This window comes from Equus caballus, chromosome 24, assembly GCF_041296265.1.
Source record: "Equus caballus isolate H_3958 breed thoroughbred chromosome 24, TB-T2T, whole genome shotgun sequence".
NCBI lineage: Eukaryota > Metazoa > Chordata > Mammalia > Perissodactyla > Equidae > Equus > Equus caballus.
In genome coordinates this window covers 32,095,188-32,105,288 of record NC_091707.1, presented here as the reverse complement: position 1 = coordinate 32,105,288, position 10,101 = coordinate 32,095,188, and the positions used below count along the sequence as shown (strand labels likewise).

Sequence of the window (10,101 nt, the reverse complement as noted above, 5' to 3'; positions counted from 1 at the left end):
CCAAGCCATCCTTGGGTGTATGTTTCACACCCCTTCGGTTTGTGTATTATAGTTGGAGTTGTGAGAAAAGCACACTTAAATCTGATTTAGAAATTGAAAGAGTAATCAGGCCAGCATTTTGTTATTTAGGAGAAGGAAAAGTGGGTGGAAATAAAAAAGAAAAGCAAAAAGCTAATGATGGATATATTTCCAGGAGCACTAGAGTTTTTATAGCAACACCAGATTTCTCAAAACTGCCTACTGTGATTTGTACCCAAATGAATTTAAAAAAATGCAATCATTTATTCTTGCGCATTGTGCCAATGTGAGAAAAGAACCGCAATTCATTCAGTGGTCCTAATTTAGACGGCTAGGAAGGAGAGGTTTAGAAAAAAAGACAAGCTTTTTAAGTATCTGACACACATCTAGTAGGGCTATTTAAGAACTGCTGAACATAAAAATCACGTTGTGGGGAGGGTGGGAGAGTGGAATTCTCATTTCCAGAGCATCACAAGGGTAAACTGCAGTCCAAGCTTGCTGATGGCTGTCTGGTCACTTCGCAGGACCCAGCAGGGGTGAGTCTGGAAGCTGGACAACACTCCACATGCCACTTCAGTTTATTAACGACGTTTATAATTACAACTGAAGCGTACTGATTTCTTTTAAATAAACAGTTGTGCTTTGCCCTTTAGCACGGAGACTTCTGGAAAGAACTTCAAGGAAATTGGGCGCATTGGGACCTCAAGAAAAGAATGGGAAATTTTTATCTATCTAGCGCGTTGCTCCCAAGGAGTTGGAAACACTTCTTAAAAACCACCTCTGATGTTGGGGTTTTGTGAGCACCACCCTGTGAGTAAACTAGCAGTGATAAGCTCCTCCTCAGAGGGAGGAAGCTGGAGAAAGGGACGCGTTTACAGAGTAAACTCTACAACAAAGAGTTAACCTTTCCCGGTAACCTCGGATGTGAGCATCAGCCCCGCCCTTGCTTTCTACTGCGCAACCAAACTGCGCCCAAGCTTGAACCAACCGTGGTGGTCACATAGCCTGCCAGTTGACTTAACAGACATTTTAGGCAGCCTATCATAATTTCGAACTGCCCAACCGTCAACCAATTACAACTAAGGGTTGGTCTGGGACGCTCCTGGTCCGGGCGGGGGCGAATACCCGGTCCAGGAAAAGGGGCGGTAAGGAAGCTATGATGGACGGGTAAATCAAGCCAATCAGAGCAGAGAGCCGCCGCCCCACTATCCAATGGAGAGGTAGGAAGTATGCAACGGGGTGGGCCTGTTGTCATGGGGGAGGTGGTGGCGCTTGGTAGCTGCTGGCGGCCGAGGTAGAGGCAGTGGCGCTGGAGTTGGTCGGGGGCAGCGGCAGGTGAGTACCGGTAACGCGGGCCTGAGGTCTGGGGCTGTCGGGGGCGGAAACTCCAGCTGGGCGCTCCGGAGGCGGAGGCCAGAGGCAGAGGGCCTGGACTGCGGGCCGGGTCGCGCCGGGGCTGGGGCCAGGGCGGGGGCGGCGGCGGCGGCGAGTTGGCGCTGACTGGGCTGGTGGGAGAATGGCCTGGCTCCTGGCCGCAGAGTTCGCGTCGGCAAGGTAGGCTGGGGCCGGACCCAAGCGGGTCAGGCCGGAGTTCCCTTGGGACGTCCAGCCATTCGGGTCTGGGGCACTGACCGGCGGCCAGTGTGAGGGTTAGGTCCCTGGGGAGACGAGAGAGCGGCCGGGGTCTCAGAGAGGAGGTGACCCGCAGTGACCGGTAATGACCTGGTCCGAGGGCGGGTGACTCGGGAATACCCGGGACAGCTTGGGTGTGAGGGAGAAGGGGAACCCGGGAAGCCCGGGAGCGGCCCGAGCGGAGGGAGCTGGGGGCCGGGAAACTGGGAGTGGCCCGGGTCCGAGGGAGAAGGGCGTTGGGAAGACTGAGGGCGGCCGGGATCCGGGATGACAGGGAGCGGCCTGGGTCGGAGCGAGGGCGTCTGAGGAAAGGCAAGGAGGGGGCCGGGGACCCTCCTGAGAAAAGCCGCTGTCCGAGGGAGGAGGGTTCCTAGGGACTTAGGGAGCTGCGGGACTTAGGAGGGTCGGACCCGTGGAGACCTTGACCAGCTTGAGGAGGAACTGGAGCGCCCTGCTCCCCAACTGCTGGACTGGGATGGGAGACCCAGTCTGGGCTGGGAGCTCGTGGAGCTCAGGATCCTCGGGGGACCAGGAAAGATATCCTCGAGGAGTGGCTCGGGTTTGAGGCTGGGGTGAGGGCTCTAGCAGGGGAGTGGAAGTTCACTCAGTTGGAGAGGAGTCAAGCAAAATGACACGGGGGTGGGCGGGGAGAAATAATTTCCTTGTAGGAAGGGAGTAGTACATAGGGCGCCGTAGGAGGGAGCGAGAAACTTGCTCTGGAACAGAGCAGTGGTCTTGTGGAAACTGGCCAGAATAGTAGATAGGAGAAATTAACAGTGGGGCCATTAATAGGTTCTAAGGATTTCAGAAATGGAAGAAACTTCAGCTTCATAATACTAAGATGCCATCTAGGACCAGAGAAAAGGTCCTAAAAGCCTGGCTAAGTGACTTGCGTTCTAGTGCTTTAGAAAAGAAAATTGTTTTAGGATGACAGCAGTAATATTAGAAAGTAAGGACGTTGACAGGATGGGAAATTTGAAAGGGAAAAGAGGAGGAGTAGCTAAACTAAAGGAGTAGAACTGGAGACTTGATCAGAAAGAGGAGAGTCATGAAAAGGATAGGCATATCCCTGCTAAATTAGAAATAAATTTGAATTCTGGTTCCACCGCTTAGCTTGAACAACTTAACCTCTCTGTGTAAAAGTTTCCTCATCTGTATAATAGGGATAATAATATTGCTACTTCATAGGGTTGTTTTTTTTTTTCCACAGGAGTTAATATTTGTAGAGGTTTTAGAGTAGTGACTGGCACACAGTAAGCACTGTGTACTGGGTTGTTAAATAGAGGATAAAGACCTCAGTTCTTTAATGCGGCAGTTCTCAAACTAGCTTGCACCAGAATTGCTTGGAGGGCTTGGTAAAATACAGACTTCTGGCCCCACCCAGAGTTTCTGATTCTGTAGGTCTGGGAAGGGGCCTGAGAATTTGCAGGTGGTATTTTTGTTGGTCAGGGGACCACACTTTAAGAACCACTTGCTTTAATGAAGACAGTAATGATGTATCAACTTGAAAATCTGTTTACCCTGCTAGGGACAGGTAGAGGCAAATTGCATAAAAGATCCTAACATAAGGAATACATTATTTATGCCTGTTTTTCAAACTGTAGATCGTGATTTTTAGTAATTTATAAAATCAATTTAGTGGATTACTGCCAGCATTGAAAATAAAGTGAAATAGAACAGAATTGGTTAGCATTGCACTTGGTAAGGAAAAGTATTGTTTTGGGAAAGTTTTCTCATGCACGCGTGAACTAGGTCACAATGTAAAATGTATTTCTTACAGTCAAAGAGTTTGAAAAACTGTTTTGAGCCATGCAGTGCAGCAAAAGCAGCCCTTCAGTAGGGATATCTATGGACTGGGTTTATTAGTTATTTCTTTATTTTTCTTCTTTTTCTGGTAGTTCTTTCTCAGGTTGTGATACAGTCTATTAAATGTCTTCAGTTTCTGATTTGGCTTCTCCTGTGTTTGCCTTATCACATATTGAGTTACGCCTCTTTTTAGAAATTGAGAATTTTTGGCGTAAGGACTTAAGGGAACTCGAGGCAGGGAAATGAGTGGTGTTTCTCAGATGTGGTACAGTCTTGTCTCACTTGTGCCCTCTTGTTTACCTTCTGATTTTTTACCACTGTACTGTAAAGCAGTGTCTGTAAAAACCTAAATATACACAGACATATTGACAGTAAACAACCAACACTGAAATGGACTGGTTTGAGAACGGTTCATGTATAGAAAATGAGCAAAAACCAAGCACATTCCAAAAGAGAAAAATGAAAAGGTGTTTCCTTTTTAGAGAGTAAATGTGTCTTAAAGCTTTTCATTGCCTTATACTAATACAAAGTATAATATAAAAGCGTTTTTAATGGAACCAGATATACTTGAGTATTTTAGATGTCTAGATTTTTGAAGAGATGATAGTGATATATGTGACAGTAAAATGCACCTTAGAGGCTTAACTGCAAAGTAAATAGTTTATTTTGCAGGAGCTTTTGTTTTGATGGTTTTCTCCTTCAAGAAGGAACTGGATATCGCATATGTTGTAAATTTAACTTACTTGAGAGACCTAAATGTAATCTACAATACTTATTTTAAGCTATGTTAAGAATATATATGTATATTTTTTGCTGTTCTTGGTTTGATTTTTCTTCTCTTGAAAATTAGGTCGTTTATATTTAGAAAAAGTTTATGTAGATCTGTTTTTATGGATAGAAGAACAGAGAAAGCAGTATTGAAAACTGAAAGAGATTCTTGCAGCTCTCTTTAAAATCTTTAATCCAGGGGATTTATGTAACTTTTATTAATGTTTTATGCTTGTGTGAAGAAACTTTGTGTAGCTTTGCATCAGGATTTTTAGGTAATTTTTTCTCTCTCAAAAATAATTTTTAGTTGTATTTCAGATTTTTATATTTCATTAAAATTTTTATTTTTGTTTGGAAGACTGTAAAAGATAATTGTTGCGTGTTTGAGTTGACAAACTAAGCAGTCTTTTCACAAAACAAATTTACTAATTTTTTGTGACAAAAGTTCCAGATGAAAGCTTTTGAATTCCTTCCATTAAGTTAAATGGAGTATCTCTACCACCAAAATGGTTGTTCTTTAAGTCATTGTACAGTTGGTAGGCACATTTGTATAGCTCATTCAGTTTTTTACTAACTGATGGAGGAATGTAAAATCTTAATAATCCAGTGTGAGAAAAATATAAAAGTTCATTCTTCATAATTGTGAACATTGACCAGTTTGATTATTTGCTTTTTAATAAGTGGGCTTTATTTATTCATAATTTAATTATACTTATCTAATAGCTCTGATTGCTCAACTCATTTTACAATGAGATTTGTTACTCTGTAGTTGAATAAATGGTGGTTTTTTAAATCCCAGAGAAACTGTGTGCTCCTGATTGTACAATTTAGTGAGACTCATTTTCACATATGAAAGATTATTCAGGTACGTGAGTTTAAAGAGTAGAAGTTCAATTAACACCAGTTAATTAAGTTTATTTTCTATTTCAGTAAATTTTTGTCTTCTTTTGTAAATAGCTTCTGATCTCGTTTCTCTGCTTCTTGCCTTTCAACTACCCGTGTGATAAATCCTAATGGAAATGTTGGTGCCTAACAATCTAGTTCTGTAAAAGTACGAAACTCCTATTTCTGGTTTTTAGTTTGCTGGGAGAATTCCTTTTATTGGAAAAGCTCTCTTGGTAAACTTAATCACCTTAAAAAAAAGTCTTTTATTTAATAGAGTACTTGAAATGCTACATTTTACTCTGGACTTTCCAAAACACATCTCTTGTGTTCAAGAGATTGTAATTTCTACAGAATGGATCTTGAATTCTGCCGATTTCTGAACTCTGATATATGTTTCCTTAATGGGGCTCAGGAGAAAGGAAACAATTGTACTCCTTAAATATATACCAAAAAAAATTGCTGTCGTTTTTTTTTAATCTTGACATTATGATAAATCCTTTATTTACAAGGAAAATTTGTTTCAATATAATATAACATATTGGATATTTCATTATTAAAGGTAGAAATACTACATAAGACTTCAGGATGTTTGTTCAGATGTGAGACACAGGTACTGATAAGTGGGATGTCATTATGATAGTGCCATATATTTTTGAGAATATAAAATATGCACTTGGAAGTCTTGGGGCAAAAGTAGGTCTGAAACTAAGGAAGAATGAGGAGATTCTGACGTGTTTAAAGAGGAGTCTGGAGGATCTGCAGGAAGCATGTCTAGAGGAGAGAGCCGTTCTTGGCAGTTCTCCTGCAGTGACATATGCAAAAGAGGATGATCCTATTTGCAGCATTCTCCCATGGACATATTTTTTGTTCTGTGCAATTTCCACTGCTTGCTATAACTCTTCCTTTGTTTTCTTCCACTCAGGAAAGCACGTCAGAATGTAAGTGAATAGACTGAGAATTGGTAGTCCTAGAGGATGGGAGCTTGGGCAGGACCATGGGGGTTTAGAAGAAGGCTGGACATTTGTCTCCACTTTTGCAGCTTTTGGGAATAGGTCCTCAGCAATTGTAACTAGGCCAAGCCTTCCCACTTGTCCTTTCCATTGGAGTCTGGGATTAAGCAGTAGGAAGAGGCCCCCAGTCATCTTAAATAGATTAACCAAGGAGCGGCTATATTAATAATTAATGTTCAGTGACTCTTCCTTCTTTCCCCACCAAAACTCTTTTTCTCCCCACTGGCTTGCTGATTCCTTACCTTCTTCTAATCAGGGTCAAAGTCTTGAGTTCTCTGATTAGATAGTAAAATCTTAATTGTGGTAACTTGTTTATATTAAGATGTATATAGTTAATTAGGAAAATGATTATTAACAGGTTTTTTTCCAGTTTAGTTAGTTAGGAAGAGGATTTGAAAGCTGTGGAACACTACTTGGCTCCTGAATAAAGTGAAAGTCAGGGAAGCCAGGAACACAGAAAAAAAGCAAAATTCATAACTTTATTTAGGATTGATCTTGGCTGCCTTTGACCTTAGAAAAGTAAAAGTTAGGGATGCTTTTGTCCTGGCCAGCTTTGCACAAGTACACTTCAGATATCTTTCAATTGTGTCATGTGGTGCTGCTTTGTATAATTTGTGAAGATTTATTTACTTGTTTTTAATATAACTGACTTTGTTCTAAGCAATTTTAGGTCCTAGTATTCTTTAATCAAGATAAACTTTTTTCAACCTAGAATTTCACAGAACCGTAGAATAGCCTGATGATGACAGAAGTATATTTGTAACTATCATATTATGAAATTGAAAAAGATATCATTTGTGTTCTGAGGAAGCATGATAGAATGGATAAAGTCCAAGTTTTGTAATTATATGATCATATATTTGGATCCTGGCTCTGTCATTTACTAATTTACTAATTGGGCAGTTTAATTAAACCTCTCTTAGTCTCAGTTTTGTCATCCATAAAATGGAGCTTATACTCTCCTCCTTACCAGGCTGATGGTGAGAATTAAATGAAGAGCATTTTGTATAGTGCCTTGCCCATAGTGGGCGCTCAACACGTGGTGATGTAAGTTATCAATAATTATAACAATATTAGGCCTATTATAGACTTCTATAGGAGGGGCTAATATTCCAGATACTGTGATTATATTGTGGCAGTTCGGAAAACCAGAGTTGACTTTAAAATTTCACATGTATTTTAAGCATTTACTACCCTAGTTTGGTTTTGTGGTTGGTTTACTTGGTGGATTAGACTAAAACATGGGGCAAATGAGGCTAATATTTTATTGTGTGGTCACAGGCTGTGTGTAGCCTATTACTTGATCCTCTCCCAAATATGTATGAGTTGTTGTTAACAGTGGGAACCACTAACCTTACTAGTAGAAAAAACAATTGAACACTGTGGATTTAAGGATTTTAAATTAGTTCTAAGTGCCAGTTAGAATCAGTTTATCTTCCCCTATAGTTAATACATTCCTCTTCACTATTCAAGTAGAAGTAGATTTTGTTTCATAAGTTAAGTCAGGTACCTTCCTTAGTTAAGGATTTTGTCAAAGGTGAAGAAAAATCTTTCTGCATCCGTAGAAAGCTGTTAAAAGCTATATTATCTCTTAAATTGACTCTGATGAAAGCAGGTGTGTAATTTCTATAACATTCATGATATAATGGGCTTTCTTTAAATTTTATTGATGAACATGATTTTTGAATGGTTAATTATTTTAAAGAGTGATCCATTCTTACTTTTGAAAATTATTTATTATTGGTATTATGAAGGGATGATATTTCCTGTGACAACCGTCTTCCTTACTCTTGCAAAGATTACAGTACTAAATACTGTATTGAAAATATTGGCAAGAAAATGAACTGTAAATGTTCATATATATTACTAGTCATCGTTTCTAAAAATGTTAACATGTTACATCAAAAGCTGTTCATTTCTTAAAGATCTCTTTCTCTTATATTCTAGCCTAATTTTAGAAACCATGCAGTTTGGTATTGTATTGTTTTTTAAAAAGTTATTTTGTGATATTAGATTTAATCTCTTCATAAAGTTCTAAATGTTTTGCAGTTGGGGCTTTGTTTTATCTTTCTGGTATTCTCTGGCATACATAAATGTACTGATAGGAAGAGCCCGATTGGGAGTTGAGTTTATGACATCAACTAGATGAACTCCAATTACCTGAGTTCAAATCTTGCTCTACTGCTTTAGGCAAATTAACTCTTTTAGCTTCAGTTTTCTCATCTGTAAGATAAATTACTCTGGGGATTATATGAGATAATTCATGTACAGCATTTAATACAGTGCTTAGCTCGTAAGAAATACTTAGTAAATGTTAGCTACTCTTGTAAGGATTCCGGATTGCAGATAGAAGGTAAAAGGTTTTTCTGTGTTTTTTTGCATGGACTGTGAAAGAGTCTTGTATATTAAGTTGAACTATGAAACCTAAACTTCATTTAGACATTAAAAGCAATCTTGAATTCTTGACTCTGTTGTCTTATTTTTAGTCCAGTCAGTCTGTGGAAAAGCTTGAATATTTTAATTCAGCTGTATTTTTGCCTGTAAGTCACGGTAAATTCTTAATTATTTACACCCAGATCAGCAGTGTTATAACTAATCCTTAAATTCTTTAGGATTATGAGGTGTAGCTATGGAACCTATTAGATATTCTGTTTTATTTGAGCTAATATTTAAGTATTGAATATCCTTGGCGTTGAATCTTTATCAGCAGTTCTTAGACTGTTACCTGAAACTCTTTGGATTGGGGAGGGATGTTTTCTGTAGTTAGTAAAGGGTTCTTAAATGCATTTGCTCATCAAATATTATATATATATATATATATATGCAAACATATTTAGAACTTATTTTTGTCTACATATAGAAATTTATTTGAAGAATATGTATATTCTAATGAATGAGATGAATCTTAAAAATCTTTATTTTAAAGGCTAAACTGAATTCATAGTAACTTTGGTTGTTTTGACTATTTGTTCCATCAGTGGATGCTTGAAATTCAGCTATTCCATGTAGGGATCAGTTAATATTTTGACTTTTAAAAAGGTTTCTCATACTTAAAAACTCTCAGCCTACTTTTTTTTTTTTTTACCCCTTTCTTACCCAAGTGTACTATTTCAGAAACATTAGTTCCCCCCAAATGGCATATACATTCTTTTTCCTTTTTTTGGACAGCTTTATTCAGGAATAATTGACATACAATGAAATTGCACGTATTTAAAGTATACAGTTTGATGAGTTTTTTACCTATTTATATACCACAGTCAAGATAAAGAACATACTCACCACTCTAAAAGTTTCCTTGTGCCCCTTTGTAATCTCTCTCTCTGTTTCCAACCCCAGAGGTAATCACTAATCTGTTGTCACTATAGATTAGTGTGCATTTTCTAGAATTTTATGTAAAGAGAATTGTATGGTGTATACTTCTTTTTTTGGAAGGAGGTCTGGCTTCTTTTATTCTGGCTAATTAATTTGAGATTTTTTTCATGTTATTTTGTATATCAGTAATTTATTCCTTTTTATTGATTAGTAGTCTTCTAATATATGGATATCACAATTTTTAAAATCAGTTCTTGTGTTGATAGACATTGAATTGTTTCCAGTTTTTGGCTATTCAAATAAAGCTGCTGGACATTTATGTACAAGTTTTTATATGGACATGTGTTTTCATTTCTCTTGGCTGTATACCCAGTAGTGGCATTGCTGGGTCCTATGGTAACTCAGTTTCCCAAAGGAGCTACACCGTTTTATATTCCCACCAGCAGTGGGAATGAGCATTCCAATTTTTCCACATCCTCACTGACACTTGTTATTATCTCTGTTTTTTTATTGTAGCCATTCTAGTGGATATGAAGTGAACACTCATTGTGGTTTTATTTTGCATTTCCCTGATGGCTAATGATGTTGAAAATTTTTTCATGGGTTTGTTGGCCATTTGTATATCTTCTTTAGAGAAATGTCTGTTTAGATCCCTTGCCCATTTAAAAAA

General features: G+C 38.7%; 1 protein-coding gene across 46 annotated transcripts in view; it reads left to right on the top strand.

Moving 5' to 3' along the window:
- The first annotated feature begins 1,214 nt into the window (after positions 1-1,214).
- NUMB (NUMB endocytic adaptor protein) overlaps positions 1,215-10,101 on the top strand; it is a 183,548-nt gene continuing 174,661 nt past the window's right edge. For 8 of the 46 annotated variants that reach the window (XM_005605302.4, XM_023628063.2, XM_023628060.2 and 5 more), the window contains exon 1: positions 1,223-1,353. The gene's annotated coding sequence lies outside the window, so the exon portion shown is untranslated. Of the gene's footprint in view, positions 1,354-1,455; positions 1,573-10,101 lie in introns of those variants that run through there. The other 38 variants (XM_070250063.1, XM_023628061.2, XM_070250072.1 and 35 more) reach the window with 13 other exon arrangements.